The sequence below is a fragment of the Grammomys surdaster genome, unplaced genomic scaffold, assembly GCF_004785775.1.
Source record: "Grammomys surdaster isolate TR1022 unplaced genomic scaffold, NIH_TR_1.0 251, whole genome shotgun sequence".
Taxonomy (NCBI): domain Eukaryota; kingdom Metazoa; phylum Chordata; class Mammalia; order Rodentia; family Muridae; genus Grammomys; species Grammomys surdaster.
This window is the reverse complement of record NW_021604692.1, coordinates 728,678-744,839: the sequence shown is the minus strand read 5'-3', so window position 1 is coordinate 744,839 and position 16,162 is coordinate 728,678. Positions and strand designations below refer to the sequence as shown.

The window sequence follows — 16,162 nt, the reverse complement described above, 5'->3', positions numbered from 1 at the left end:
AGAGAAAAAGAAATAACATTGTGGACACTGCAGTGTCCTAGTGTATCCCACAGTCCACTCCACAGTCCACACTTCTTTCTTTGCTTCCAGATATTCATTGTACTGAGTTACTGATCTGGTACCATGACCTGGACTTCTCCCACACAATCAATACTGGATCTCACTGGGACTTCCCACCACCCTCCCCAGATACTGCTGTTGCCTTGTGTCATAGAAACCCTGTAGTTCTGGATCTGTAGGACCATCTTTCCTCCTCTGGGACCATCTTTGGCATGGTCCAGTCCCCCAGACCAGCACAGCACCAAACTGATGATGATCCCAGGTCATCTCCCTGTCTGGGCTCCATGGTACTATACTGGTAGTCATCTTGGACTTGCTCCTAGTCCAGGCAATCAAAGTGGCCCCATGTGGGCATTGTCTGTCTTGGGCTCACTCCCCATGCTGGAAGCCAGTCTGGGCAGGCAGGACAGTGCTTTTTCAAAGAGTGTTAGGCTACTAATCATACCATGTTTACAGGTCGGCACACTGAACATAAACTAGTCTCTCTCTCCTCTCTGTCATCTACTGACACACATGGAATACACAGCCATACCTGCAATGCCTCTAGGGGGAGGGTGTTGAGGATCTTTCCAAGTACTTATATTTGATTTGTGTAACTTCTTCAGTGAACTGTCCAACTGCTTTTCCAATTAAGTTAGGTTATTGTTTGTTTGATAGCTTTTAAGAGTTTGTTGTATATTCTTAATACTGTTCCTTTATCAACTATACTAAAAAATCTTTATCTAGATAATTTATAATTTTAGATCTTACATTTAGAACTAAGATTTATTTGAGTTCACTTTTATATCTTCTGTACATCATGGATCCAAGTTTATTATGTGGGTGTGAATTTTCACCTGATCCTGTCACCTGTTGAAAAGTAATCTTTAGCCAAGCACTGGTGGTACGCACCTTTACTCCCAACAACAGAGAGGCAAAGGCAGGCAGACCTATGTGAGTTGCAACCCAACCTGATCTACAAAACAGATTCCAGAACAGAAAATATTACACAGAGAAACCCTATCTCAAAAATCAGGAAAGAAAAGGAAAAAGAAACTCGTTCTTTATTCTGTATGTTGGCTCTGGGACTTTATCAAGAATACATCATTACATCTATGTTTCCCTACTTCTGTAGTTTGTACTGTATTCTATCTTTATATTTGGAATTTAGGTGTGTATTGATTATGCATAATAATTGGTTTTATTATGACACTTCATACATGTATATAAAATATTCTGGTTGTAGTTCCCTCCCAATTATCCCCTTTCTGCCCTCTCACTTCTGCTGATCCCTTTCCTCTTCCCAACTAGTGCTTTTTTAATATCTCTGTGTGTGTGTGTCCCAATGAATCTGATTAAGTTGAACAAGTACAAGTGACAAGCTATTTACAGGACCATGGGAACCTTACAAATGGCTACACCACTAAAATAATAATAATCCTTCCCAAACATTAATCATCTATGACTCCCCAGGGAAGACTGGGTTCCTCCCTATCTATGATAAAGTGGTGATGGTTCCAATCTTGTGCGAGTTTTCTGTGGGTGATCACATTTCTATAAGTTAGGAAATTCAATGGCCATGCCACGTGCAGAAGACAGCATGCTATGCCATGTTATCCCTTCCTTCACATCTGACTTTTTTTCCATTCCCTTTTCTACAATATTCCCTGGGTCTTGAAGGGAATGATATAAATTTTCCACTTACAGCTGAGCAATGAATTAATTTGGCACTCTTTATGCTAGTATCATAGTGTTTTGATAACAGTACTTTTATAATACTTGAAATTAACTCCTGGGTCTCCTATTTTATTCTTAAGAATATTTTAATACTTTGTATTCCCAATAGTTTTTGTTTGTGTGATTTTATTTTTACTTTTGGTTTTTGTGTGGTGCCAAGGATTGAACCCAGCCCTCAAGTGTTCTACCACTGAGCTAAATCCCTAGCCACAATGTTAATTTTATAATCAGCTTGTCAATGAAAAATAAAGCCCACTGTACATCTGCCTGTACATTTGAATGTGTTCCACGTGTATTCCACATTCCTGGAAGCCAGGATGAAAGTTGCCAAGCAAGAAAATCTTGCTGTACTGCCTGGGGAAGATGAAAAGAAGTCATGAATCCACAGTGTTTAAAGAAAGTGATAAATCATGTTGATGAGGAAGCTTGCCCGCTCTTATAACAAAGTTTATAGACTGGTAAGAAGTGGAAAAATATTTAAATGACTGCTTGTGAACAATATGCACTACTTCTTGAGAGAATATATTCCACCTAATTGAAAAGGTAGTACTGAAGGTTGGGTGGGATATAGTTTAATCGTAGGGCAATTACCTGGTTAAGAGCAGAGCCCTTGATTTTTTTTCTTTTTCTTTTATTCTTTTCTTGTTACTGTTGCTTAGGAGACAGGGTTTCTCTGTGTGGCCATGGCTGTTCTGGAACTAGCTCTATAGACCAGGCTGGTTACAAACTCTGAGCAACTCAGAGACCCTCCTGCTGTTGCCTTCTGAATGCTCAGTCAAAGGCACACACCACCACCATCTGGTAAGCCCTGGAATTGGTCTATCCTATGCATACACTCATACAGGTATACACCTTACTCAAACCAAGACAAAAAAACCATCCTGAGTATCCAAAGTGTTCTCCTTCTAGAGTGTCATTGGTGAGGCCACTGTGAGTGTTGGGAATGATTTCTCCATGAATCTTCTGTGCTATCCATTTTCACTGAGCTGACGTGCAATATGGCAGCATGCTCTTGGACTTTTGAATGGCAGGGACATTAAGAAAAGCTTTTTGAGGGACATTATTTCACTAGCCATTTCTGGATGATGCTTTAAAAGTCCTCCTTTAGTAGAGTTTCTATGGCCAAAATAATTGTGTACATTTCATATCCAGTGTTTCGTTTTACTAGAAAGTGTCCAACCCAAACATCTCAAGGACTGAATATTTCTGAAAAAATGTGAAGTCAAACAGGATGGCGAACACCTGCAATTCCAGCACTTGAGATACAGGCAGATAGAACCAGGAGTTTAGGTCTATCCTGGGCTAAATAGCATCACTCCATCAGCCTGCAAGCCCCAAATAAATTATTTCCTATGACACTTCCATCCTTATTTGAGAGACATGAGAGATTTTGTATGGAGTAATGGTCACTAATCTACTATCTTGCCCTGAAATTGAGCCCTTACCCTAAACTTGAGCAAGCAACAAAAAAATCTGGAATCGCAGATTAGAGTCTATCCAAGTATCTAGCTTCATAGACCTGAAATAAAGTGCAAGAATTTTCCTTTTTAATTTTATTCCAGTGTCTCTGCTGTTGCTGCTGCTGCTCTCTGAGGGACACCATTTGAGAAGCATTGTCTCCTTGAGAAGGAGACAGCCAAAAGAAAAAGACAGCGTTGGCGTTGTGTTGTCTCTTGAATATGAGCAGGACCTGTGACTGATAGAGGGTGAGCTTGCCCAGGATGTCTGAGTGATACTGTGAGGGACACAGGAAACTCCATTCACCGTAGGCTTATTGTCACAAAAACTGTACCAAATCCTACCAGGTTACCTATAGCAACAAGTGTCATTGAGTATGCAGAGTCACTGGAACCCTTACAGTGTTGCTAGTAGAAACTGAATATGTTAATATGCTAAAGCATGTTGAAAAAAGTCAGGTAAATCCTCAGAAAGTTTAAATAGAATTATCCCATGACACAACAATTTATATTCCAAGGAAATGCTAAGGAGGATTAAAAACCCCTTCACACTGTCCATGAACATTCATGGTACAACTATTCATAATTGACAAAAAGTTCAAAATAAGGCAAATGTTGGTCAATGAATATACAAAATGTGTGTGTCTGTTAAAAACAGACTGGAATCTAGGGAAATAGCTCACTTAGTAATGTGCTTGCCTTGCAAATCTCCAGTGCTACCAAATTACCACATATGGTTACTTGCCATATAATTCCTGAGACTCAAAACCAGGAGTTGTCTACTGACCTCCATGTGTACCAATATGCATGTGTACCTGGACAAAGATCAACAGGGATACATCCAAACATACACATGAATAAATAAACATGCAAATTAGTAAATAGCCTGCAGCTTTCCTGGAGAGAATTAACATCATAATAATCTTTCATCTTCTAAACAACATATAAATCACTATTCTGTGCATTGTATTTAATTTTATTGGTAATATTCATCATTGTTAGAGTTAACAGATGTTTTTATGTTTAGAATTTTTTATTACATTTATGTAGTGTGTATGTGTTCACAGTATGTTGGCAATTTTCACTGCCTTTCTTATCAGGACATTGGCCAGCTCCTGGGCCATCTGCAGGGCCTCTCAATGACCAGCAGAATGGGGCTAAGAAGCCTTTCTGTTAAGTAGAGTATGTCTGTGTTGGGTCTTTTCTTGAGCCATTTGATCCTTCAGTTAAAAATCGGTGATGACAATTGTACTGAGAATATGTGTGTTCCTGGCTGGCCCTAGCCTGGGCCTCTGGCCTGAGACTCTTTGTGGGCCTGTGGAACTTGGTGGCTTCAATATCTCAGTGCTCTAAGCCTCTGAGGGAATATCTTATGGAAGTTGCAGCTTCTGCACCATCTTCTGAAATCTGGATCATGCAATGGAAATTGGGTCAGGAAACTTATATCAGTCTGGCATCTTGCACACTTTATCTGTGTTGTGTTGGTATTCCTATATCCTGTGAGACCAGGATCTTCATATTGTAGGAGAGGACAGAGGTGGAACATTTAGTCTCCTGCACTATAGTCCTTCCCCTGGGCATCAAGGACTTACCCACAAATAGAAGTGTGTCTTGGTATAGCCAGCAGCCCACTGCAAAACACTATGACCATGAGAAAAAGAGTCAACATGTGTCGTGTAGCTATTTCTTCTAAAACAAAAATGACCACAGAGAATAAGGAGGAAGAAGCAGAAGACACAAAAAGTAAACGAAATTAATAAAGTTCAGGATGCCTCTGAAATTTATAAGATTCAAGCAAACTTCTCCTAAGTTATAAAACCAGAACAGCCATTGTCATAGGGATGCTGTTCAGGCAGCTCAGCTTTCTGTGAGCTGCCTGAACAGCATCCCAGCTCTCCTAGGATGAGTTTTCTAGTCATGCAGCAGCTTTTGAGTTAGTCAGGTTATGTCGAGAATAAACCATATGAGAGAGCTACCAACAGTTATATTTATTAAGCCAATTAAGAGTATAAGGGTCCAGTGTGTAGGAAAATTGCAGGTGTGGCTTTTGTGTCACATGAGTGTCAGTAGGTGGCAGAGGGGAGAGATGCTATGTCTATATTCAGAATTCTGATCTGTGAACATCTGAATGATTTAGCAGCCTGACAATCCCAGAAAAAGAGCATCCTTGCGACAACCACCAGTCAGGCACCTGGGAGCCTAGACAGGGAGCTAGTCTACCCTTGCTGAAGATAACCCTTGCCCAGTGTCATAATTCACAAGCAGGGCATTGCACTACTGAGACCACTCCTGAGACAATCTCAGACACTCAGAGTCCCTGGGCATCACTAAAGGGAGCAAGTAAGTGGTGAAATAGAAAAGAAAGAGAAATAGAACCATGTTGGCACAATGAAAAGAGGCAGAACTGGCAAGTTGAGGGCAGTAAAGAATGTGAGTAGCCAGTGAAACCACATGGGACCGTTGTGGGGTCCTGGCCTATGCTGCCACAAGGGGCAACATATGGATCCATGGCCATTCAGTAGCAATGGTTTGTTACCACCAAAGCCCAGGCAGATATCCCTGGTTTGAGCTGCCAGACATAGTGAGGTCTGAGAGCTCTGCAAAACTGGACCCACCCCTCACAAAGGCATCGTGGGGGACTTGGCCTTGGGGCCACAAGAGCAGAACCAACCCTGCCCATAGCCAGTTGTGGTACTTAGTTGTGGGTGAGCTGGCCCCAAGAATATGAGTGTGTATCCAGTCTGTTAGCCTATGTCTTTTAATTGTAGAATTGAGCCATTGATGTTGAGAGATATTAAGGGTCAATGATTGTTGCTTCCTGTTATTTTTTTGTTAGTGGAGGAATTATGTTTGTTTGGTTCTCTTCTTTTGGGTTTGTTATGAGAAGATTAATTTCTTGCTTTTTCTTGGGTTTAGTTTCCTTCCTTGTGCTGGAGTTTTCCTTCTATTATCCTCTGTAGGCCTGGATAAGTGGAAAGATATTGCTTAAATTTGGTTTTGTCATGGAATACCTTGTTTCTCCATCTATGGTTATTGAGAGTTTTGCTGGGTATAGTATCCTGGTCTGACATTTGTGTTCTCTTAGGGTCTGTATGACATCTGCCCATGATCTTCTGGCTTTTAGAATCTCTGTTGAGAAGTTTGGTGTAATTCTGATAGGTCTGCCTTTATATGTTACTTGACCTTTTCCCATTGCCACTTTGTAATATTCTTTGTTCTGTGCATTTGGTGTTTTGATTATTATGTGACAGGAGGAATTTCTTTTCTGGCCCAATCTATTTGGCATTCTGTAGGCTTCTTGTACATTTATGGGCATCTCTTTCTTTAGGTTAGGGAAGTTTTCTTCTATAATTTTGTTGAAGATGTTTACTGGACCTTTAAGTTGGGAATCTTCTTTCTCTTCTATACTCATTATTCATAGGTTTGGTCTTGTTGTTGTGTCCTGGATTTCTTGGATGTTTTGGTTCAGGAGCTTTTTGTGCTTTGTATTTTCTTTGGCTGTTGTGTTATGTCTTCTATGGTATCATCTACGCCTGAGATTCTTTCTTCTATCTCTTGTGTTCTGTTGTTAATGCTTGCCATCTGTGACTCCTGACCTCTTTTCTAGGTTTTCCATCTCCAGGGTTGTCTCCTTCTGTGATTTCTATATTTTCTATTTCCATTTTTAGATCCTGGACAGTTCTGTTCAATTCCTTCACCTATTTGATTGTGTTTTCTTGTATATCTTTAAGAGATTTATGTGTTTCCTCTTTAAGGGCTTCTGTCTGTTCACCTGTGTTCTCCTGTAATTCTTTAAGGGAGTTATTTATGTCCTTCTTAAAGTCCTCTATCATCTTCATGAGATAGGATTTTAGATCAGAATCTTGCTTTTCAGGTATGTTGGGATATTCAGGGCTTGCTGTGGTGGAAGAAGAGGGTTCTGAGGTTGTCAAGCAGCACTGGTTTCTACTGCTTATATTCTTGTACTTGTCTCTCACCATCTGGTTGTCCCTGGTGTTAGTTGGACTTGCTGTCTCTGACTGGAGCCTGTCCCTCCTGTGAGTCTGGCTATGTCTAGCCTCCTTGGATCAGGCTGTCTCTGGGTATGAAATGGGGTCTGGAGAGCCTGATCTGTGAGCCTGCCTGTGCCATAACTCCTTGAGGTCAAGCTGTCTCTGGGTATGGACGAGGGTGTGTTGGGGACGAAGGGGGGGATGGAGCACAGGATCTGTTCCCAAACATAGATGTGAACTAGAAGGAATGTATGTCTCTGGCAGGGCAGGATGTCCTGCATCCTTTGGGCCCTGAGGAGTCCCAGTGAAGACCTCCGCAGAGGGGAGACCCTCTCTCAAGTCTCAGAAAGTCGCGACCACCCAGTAATCTGCTCGAGACACCATGTACCAGAGCAATTGCGAGGTTATTTATTAGGACGTGACAACTAGCTGCCGGTCAATTCGCATGCCCACGCAGGAGCTGAATTGACCCCGACTGCCAGTTTGAGGGGTGTTTTTAAAGGGAAAAACCACAAACCAAGGAAATGAGGAGGGAGTGAGGGGGTTGCTAGGGTGGTATAACATAAAAATAGTGGAACATTCCAAAGGAACCCAACCTACATGAGTCAGGATCAGATGAAAACTCTCTGTACGCTTATCTTTCTCAAGAATGTAGTCCTGCCCTGTCACTTCGGCCTTGCCCTGTCGCTATGGTTCTCAGCTTGGTTCCACCTGACTAAATTGCATTCTTTCCTTTCTCTTTGCGGGTCGGCCAGTCCCAGTAGTGGTGACTGGTCTTTCCACATTCCTAAAGAAAGCCTAAAGAATATTTTATATCTAAAAAGGATTCTATATACCCAGTATCCATAACTTTTCCCTCTACACCAGTTAGGCCAAGTATTGGTGCAGGGAGGGGGAGGAAGTGGGGCAGCTCATCTGTGAGCCTGGTAGTGACAGATTTCCTAGGAGTCAAGTTGTCTCTGGGTATGGGAGGGGCGTCTGGAATGCCCTCCAGTGGTATGTACTCACTGATAAGTGGTTGTAATGACCCGTTCTGCCCCACGTTTGGGGGCCACTCTGTAGCAGCCCGAGCTGCTGCTCTAGTCCGTGGGTCAGATCTAGCAAGAGAGAGAGTAGGGATGGAGGGGCAAGAGACACGAAGAATGGAAACAAGACAGAGAGTCTGATCAAGTCTCTTCTTTATTGAAAGGAAATCCTGGTTATTTATACGCTTTTCCACGTGCCTTGCCCTTGCGGATAAGCAGGGGAACACAGCTGAAGGCACTATGTCACGTGCCTTGCAGCGTGAATACCACGCGTGCCTTGCAGCTGGGGGCACTAAGCAGCAAAACAAGATATGTGAGAAAAACAAGATGTTTATCAGAGTGAGCTCAGCTGTTTCAGGCTGTTGAAAACAAGTCTCTTGTCAGGGTATATGGCTCAAGATGGCTGCAAAGATGATAGCCATTTTCTGCTAGGAGTCGGCTCCCAACAAGTGGTTATTAGCCCAAAAGCTCAGAATACCCATGATACAACTCACAGACCATATGAAGCTTAACAAAAAGGAAGGCCAAAGTGTGGATGCTTCAAACCTACTTAGAAAGGGGAACAAAATAATCACAGGAGACAAAGGAAGGGAGGGAACTGAGTGGGAGAGAGGATGGGGAGTGAAAAGGAGTGGGGGCACGACCAGATATGGGAAGAGACAGGAGAAAAGTCTAGAGGGCCAGGAGAAGGAATAGAAATAAGTACCAGTAAGGGGTGGGGAACTTGGGGAACCACTAGAAAGTCCCAGAAGCCAGGGATTCAAGACGCTCCCAGGAACCAGTGAGAATAAGATTAGCCAAAATACCCAACAGCAAGCAAGGAGATAGAACCTGAAGAGACCACCTCTCAGTGAAGGGATGGGCCCACCCACTCATCTCAAATTTTTTTAACCCATAATTGTTCCTGTCTAAAGGAAATGCAGAGACAAAAATGGAGCAGAGGCTGAAGGAAAGGCCATCCAGAAACTACCACATCATGTGATCCATTCCATCCGCAGACACCAAACCCTGACAGAAGCTCTTGCTTACAGGAGTCTGGTATAGTTGTCCCCTGAGAGGCTCTGCCAGCACCTAATACAGATGCAGATACTCACAACAAACCATCTAGCTGAGTCCGGGGACCCCAATGAAAGAGTTAGGGGAAGGAATGAAAGATCTGAAGGGGATTGCCCCCCCATAGGAAGAACAACAATATCAACTAACCGGATCCCCCAGAACTCCCAGGAACTAAACTATCAACCAAAGAGTACACATGGAGGGACCCATGGCTCCAGCTACATATGTAGCAGAGGATGGCCTTATCTGAAATTAATGGGAGGGGAGCCCTTGGTCCTGTGGAGGCTTGATGCCTCAGCATAGGGGAATAGTAGAGGGGTGAGGCAGGAGTGGGTGGGTGGGTGGGTGGAGGAGCACCCTCATAGAGGCAAAGAGGAGGGGATAAGAGGGGGATTTGCAGAGGAGAAACAGGAAAGGGGACATTTGAAATGTAAATAAATAAAATAAACAAATTTTAAAAAGAATATGAGTGTGAGAGAGTTAGCTCTGCCACCTGTCTCCTGTTCTGTAGCATGGATAAGAAAGTGACACCCTCCTTTTCAGTCTCCCCAACCACCTGCAGCAGTTGGGAGACCTGGCCCTGGAGTCATGAAAGCAGGAGAGCTGTCCCTGCCCCTCACCAGCTGCAGCACTTGGCAGAGCAGGTCTCGCACTTCACCTGGGCAGCATTGTATAGCTGCCCTGGATTTGGGAGTTGCAGGTGAGCAAACTCTGATATCCTGAAGCGAGTTAGCTCAGGAGATCTGTCCCTCTATCATCTCTTCTGTGTGATGGTATATGTGAGGGAAGGATTCACTTTTGTCTCTTTTGCCTCAACACTAGTGGCAGACAGGAAACCTGGCCTTGCATCTCATCTGGGCAGCACAGAAGAGCTGACCATGATGGCAGGTGAGCAAGCCCCAAGGGTGTCAGTGTAGGGAAACTGGCTCTGAGGTTATGAGAGCAGGAGACCTGGTCCAGCCTATGACCTGCTGCAAAACGCAGGAGAAAGGGCCCTGAGCCTTGCCTGGGCAGTACAGTAGATCTGGCCCTGGTTGTGGGAGTTGCTGGTTAGCTGGCCCCAAGGGCATAAGAGTACAATAACCAGCAGGTTAACCAGCTCAGAAACTTCTCAGGCCCAGATCCAGTGATTTGAATTGGCACGCTCCAATATCTACCCTATCAATGACCTGCGGTAGTGTGGATGGGGCCAATCTATGGATCCCAAACTATGGGATCTCCATGACACAGGGCAACAGGATATCCAAAAGGAGTCCCTTTATGAGTCCACTATTGATAGCATAGCAGAGACCCCATACCAGATCAATGAGCAATTACAATGAACATTTGCGAGTAAAGAAGTATGGAGATAAGGGTATACTGTGGGGCACACTGTGACACACTACAGCTTACACAGGGTTTCCTTTTTCCTTGTTGGTAGGTGAGGCTTCAGGGGTGCACTGTGGATATGAGGGGAAGGAGAGATGAGTGAAGTTGGGGTATATATGAATCTTACAAAGAACCAATAAAGTTTTTTTAAGAGTGTAAAAATCTTATAATAATGGCCAGACCAAGAGTACGATAATGCTTCCAAAATGTCTTTTGGTGCTGAAGCTCAGGGGTACAGCATTTTTAAAGACAAAAAAAACCCTACAATTACATTAGTGTTTAAGCAGTGTTTAAGGGTTCTGAATATCCTTGTAACATATGTCTTTTTGCAGAGCTGAGCAGTACTTTCTAAACACAACATCACAATTACTTTTAATGTGTACTTCCTTTGGTGTTATGTTTTAGCTTATACAAACATTAATTACTATCATAGTCAGGGTAATGGACAGCACCAAAAGCCAAGGCAGATATGGTTACTGAGGAGTGCAAGGCTAAGTAGTGCCTAGGTAGACATAAAATGGAGTAAGGATAAGATGGCCTTACCTCAGTCACTTCACATCTTCCATCGCCTATGTGACCTATGGAACTCTCGACCTTGCACTCCTCCTCATTTCTTTAATCACAGAGAAAATAGTTCCTAAGCACCACATCGGGCTCCCATCAAGGGGACCCAGGGTAGTACTGTGAGACTGCATGTCACAGGGCACAGACTGAGAAAGCTACACAAACCACTGCCCCACCTCTTTCCAGATATGTGCCTTCAAATATGTTGCCTACCCTCTCCAGACCTCCATATTCTCACCCATGAAATGAGTCTTTAGCAGCTTCTGGGATGGACAATTTTGCCTGCTACTGAAGCACACAGAAGCTCAGCTAACTCATATCTACCCTCAGAGTTACCATCTCTTGCAGTTTGTGAAATTGTAGCTTTGTTAAACATGGTTCTTGGTTTCTTTCTTGTTTGTTTCTGGAGCTGAAGGAGATTTTTTGAAGCCCACATGGCTCTTGGGAAACTTCTCTTCCAGCCAGCTTGCTCTGATTTACACTGTCTTCTGTGTATTACTCATACAAGACTTTGGTGTCTCTGGTCTGTCATAACAGCAACAAATTTTTCTATTTTGTTTCCTCAGTGTAATGCTTCCTGCAAAGATCATGATCCAATTTCAACTTACAGTCCAATGTAGATGCACAGGCAGCATCTCCTCATGCGACACTATCAAAGGTAAGCACAATAATGAAAATCCTGGCACAGCTGTTAGTTGCATCTGTGTGAAGAGTTAGTCCAGGCTTCTGTCCTGTGTGTCAGATGGGAAAACTGGATCAGGATCCCAGGCCGGTGAGGATGGCAGCTGGAGCCTGCTCTTATCTACCTCACTTCAGGCTATATTCCTCAGTCTGGGATGAAATCAGCTTTGGCAAAAAGGCCACCACTGTATTCATCTATGTCACATTACTACATGTTCATGTCCATACCTCCTATGAACACAAAGACCTCTCCTCCAGCTCAGCTGAGAGTCAGACCTGCCCAAGACAGACAGGAGTCAGAAGCTTAAAGTCAGAGAGGCCTGCCTGCTAAGGTAGCCTGAGTGACACAGCAAAGCAGGGCATAGTCTAAGGGCTGTCTGGGCCGCATAAAGAATACCTCGTTTTCACCATGGATCCCACATTCAGCTGCACTCACATGAGCACATCTGGCCTGTCCTGAGGCCCGGATACTTTAAGATACACATCCTGTGTCCACATCTGTGGGAGCTGTCTCTGTAGGTGGCTTGAGTGTCGAGGCTCAGACTGCTGAGGAGCTCTAAGATCAAGAATCTTAAAAGCAGTAAGAGAAACCTATGTCCTCATACAGTACCCGACACTCACTGGAAGTGGCTGTGCTATGGCTTCTGGTGGGATCCCAACCTCTGTGTGCTTCCACTTCCTTTCCTGCATGGGGGCTGGGTGAAGGCAACATATGAGGCTTGCCGAGCTCATATATGTAGGTTTCTCTTACTTAGGAATATCATTGCTGTGACAAAACACCACAACCAAAGCAACGTGGGGAGGAAAGGTTTGATTCAGTTTATATTTTCAGACCACAGCTCATTGTCAAGGGAAGTCACGACAGGAATTCAAACAGGACCAGAATCTGAAGCAAGGAACTGATGCAGAGGCCTTGGAGAGGTGCTACTTGCTGGCTGGCCTCCCCTGGCTTACTAAGCCTGCTTTCTTATAGAACCCAGGACTCAGCCTAAGGAATGGCATCATTACAATGAACTAGGCCCTCTACAGTCAATCACTAACAAAGAAAATGCCCTATAGGTTTGCCACATCTCAATCCTATGGAGGCATTTTCTTAACTGAGATTCCCTCCTCTTGGGTGACTTTAGCTTGAATCAAGTTGACATAAAACTATTGAGCACAAAGCCTTTAAAGATAATGGCTCAGCTGGTCTTATATCAGTAAGGATCGCCTTGGAAAGACATCTAAGGAATCATGTGTACTGTTGAGATGCTTGAGCAGGATTTCAGAGTTAGTACATATAGGGAAGGCCTCCACAGGGATTGGACACACAAGCACTGTCAACAGTTAGTAGGATCACTGGGATCTGTCAGCTGCTTCTCTTCCAAGTGGATCATGGAAGGCAGAGAAGGTAATCCCCTGTGTGCATGCAGGGGCAGGCAGTCTAGAGAATCTCTAAATAGGGCTTAGAAAAAGGGTTTCTTCAGCATTCCCAACTCTGATCTGCTCTTGTGACATGTTCTAGTCAGTTCTGGTGAAAGTTGTTACCCCCGATCCTCCCTCATTTGGTGATTAGGGCCACATAGGACAGGGTTCCTAGAACCCAGGATAACTAGCTGTTATTCTAGAACTACATCCCTGACCATGACTAGAGAGGAGGAGCAAACAACTTAAACAGGTAGTTTAAGTCTTTGGGAGAAAAAAGGGTCCTGAATGGGAGTATCTAGAGCCCTCACTACTCCTGCCCTCACATAGGTCTGGAGGTGGCATTGCAAGGACCAAAGAAGGATAACAGTGCAGTCCCTGGAGACTCCTGTGGTCAGATAAGAAAGTGAGAAAGGTTAAGAAACACACTTCTTGGCCCACATGGTGAAGGTCGTGGTTGCTTCCTCTGTGACTTTTCTGAGCCCTCTCCTCCTCTGAGCTTCTTCTACTGACTCAAATTGACTCTGATGGTCACAAAATCCTTTGTGACACTGGACAGATAAATCCAGAATAACTGAGATGAGGGAGGTCTGTGGAAGGAAAAGGCCAATGCATCAGATTGCATGACAGTGACTTATACTCACATAGCACTATGGGAACTATGTGGGTGGTATCATAATTGTTCTGGAGATTAATCTCTATCCCTTACCCTGCCCAGACCTTCCACGTTAGGTGAGTGAGTCCAAGGACTCCACCTTCCATCTTCTAATCATTTGGTCTTTGTGGTACCTAGCCTTCCCTGAAGCTATCTATGGACAATATAAATTAAGATGTGATCAAAGTGGGACTCTTACAAGTAAAACATTCCTATCTCTCAGGGTACTAAGGGATTAAGGGTATTCTGTAACAGAGACCATGAAGAGACCACTGTAATATCACTGAGAAAATTTCATCACTTCTACCCTAAAGGACATCTGAAGCATGACTGATGAGAACACTGTAATGTTTAATCAAGTTAGGCATCATTCTGAAACAGGCTCTGCTATATAGTCAGGAATGTCATCAAATTGGGAGTCCTCCTATCTCAGCCTCCGAGGACTGGGATTTCAGGCTTGTACTCTCCTAGCACAGCTGTAGCCATTTTGTTCCATGCCTGCCACTCGACCCATCTGATGTAGAGCTGGAATGTAACTTGCTTATAAGCTTTAGTATTCAATTCCTACTCGCAGTGTTGTAATTTTCTGTGAACACACTAAAAGCAAAAAATAAATGTGAATAAAAAGTGTGAAAGATCAGGTCAAGGAGAACACAGAACCAAAATGAAGAACAGCAAAATACAATCTCTTACAGACATAGCCATAAGCCAGTCTCATCTGGGCAACATTTCAGTTGAGGCTGGCAATAAATAAAAGCTACCCAAAACCTTTTAGATGTTCATTAGCTGTATCTTTCTCTCATCCAGCCAAGTCTACCCTTAAGAATTCAGTGAGGACTGATATATCTATACACATATATATGCACATATATATGTACATCTCAGTGCTTTAAAATTCCATAGGAAAATATTGAGGGTTCTAGACATGTAAATTCAGAAGGAACCTAAGCTATAAAGACCAATCTTGAAATACCAACCAATACAAACAAAGACAAACAAACTTGTCTGTTAGGATTGATTACATAGACTGCTATACCTAGTCTAAGTTTAGATTTTCTACTGAATCAAGCAAGATGGTATATGGACATCAGAAGAAGGCGGCAAAGACCTGCTCCAGATCTCTAAGATTCATGTGTCCATCAGAAGCTTCTTTTATACCTATTGTGACGTTTGACACAACTACAAAAAAAGCAATTGCAAATATTGCATTCATAATTTTGACTGACTGCTAGCCAAGTACACACAACTGATTCACCACTACTGCAACAATGAGAGGTAGGCTACTAAAGGAGGAATACTTTGGGGAAAGTACATCAACTGTGACTCTGCTCCACAAAATACAGAAACTGTAGGTAGTCTGCCATTCATCTCTTTCTGCTGAGCATCAGAAACCCATCTGTGACTTGTGTACCTCAGGTTATGGGAACATTTTTTTTCTATACATATTTTAGGCCTCACAGTCATGTTATTCAACTCTGTCACTAAGGCAAAAACAGAAATATACTACACAGAAGCAAGTATGTTGCATTCCAATCACTAAACACCCAAAATGAGTTAAATTTATCTCAACAGACAGAAAGTTCTACAGCCAGGCAAAGATGGTTCAACAAGTTCCTTATGAACACAATAGAAGCTCAAAGTTAAATTTGTAGCCAATGAAAAGACGATGGTATACAGAATAATCTGCTTGGCTGAAGTTGGCCTTTACCTTACATAGTTTTGGGTGTTTGGGGCTGACTGGCTGGAGGTTCAGCCATTTTGTTACAATTTGTATATATTACCCAGGTAGGGTACAGTTCACTATGAACAGAAGCCACTTTGAGCCAGTATCATTCAAGTGTAGACAAAGATTTTACTCAAAGTTAACACAAGCCATGCATGCGATAATGCATGGTGAAGCATGCCTTTAGAACCAGCACTTGGGAGATAGAGGGAAGTGAATCACTCTGAATTTGAGGCCAGCATGGTCTACATAGCTAGCTCCAGGCCAATCAGTTACACAATGAAACACTGTCAAAAAACAAACAAACCTAACTAAAACTATAAACAAACTTATATTTAATCGATTTTCACGTGTCATGAAATACTTCCTCTTTTCTCTGAACAACTTACAATGTAAGAACCAATCCTAATTCGAAAGCTCAAAATCAGGTCTGTGGCATTGACTGACCCAATAAATTCCTA

General features: G+C 43.1%; 2 non-coding genes across 2 annotated transcripts; one reads left to right on the top strand and one right to left on the bottom strand.

Annotated features, from left to right (window-relative positions):
- Positions 1-483: 483 nt before the first annotated feature.
- LOC114627297 lies at positions 484-614 on the bottom strand. The gene has a single exon (XR_003712354.1). It is a non-coding gene; the product is annotated as a small nucleolar RNA SNORA17 (small nucleolar RNA).
- Positions 615-5,249: 4,635 nt separating this feature from the next.
- On the top strand, positions 5,250-5,382 carry LOC114627296. Its single transcript, XR_003712353.1, has one exon. It is a non-coding gene; the product is annotated as a small nucleolar RNA SNORA17 (small nucleolar RNA).
- The last annotated feature ends 10,780 nt before the right edge of the window (positions 5,383-16,162 follow it).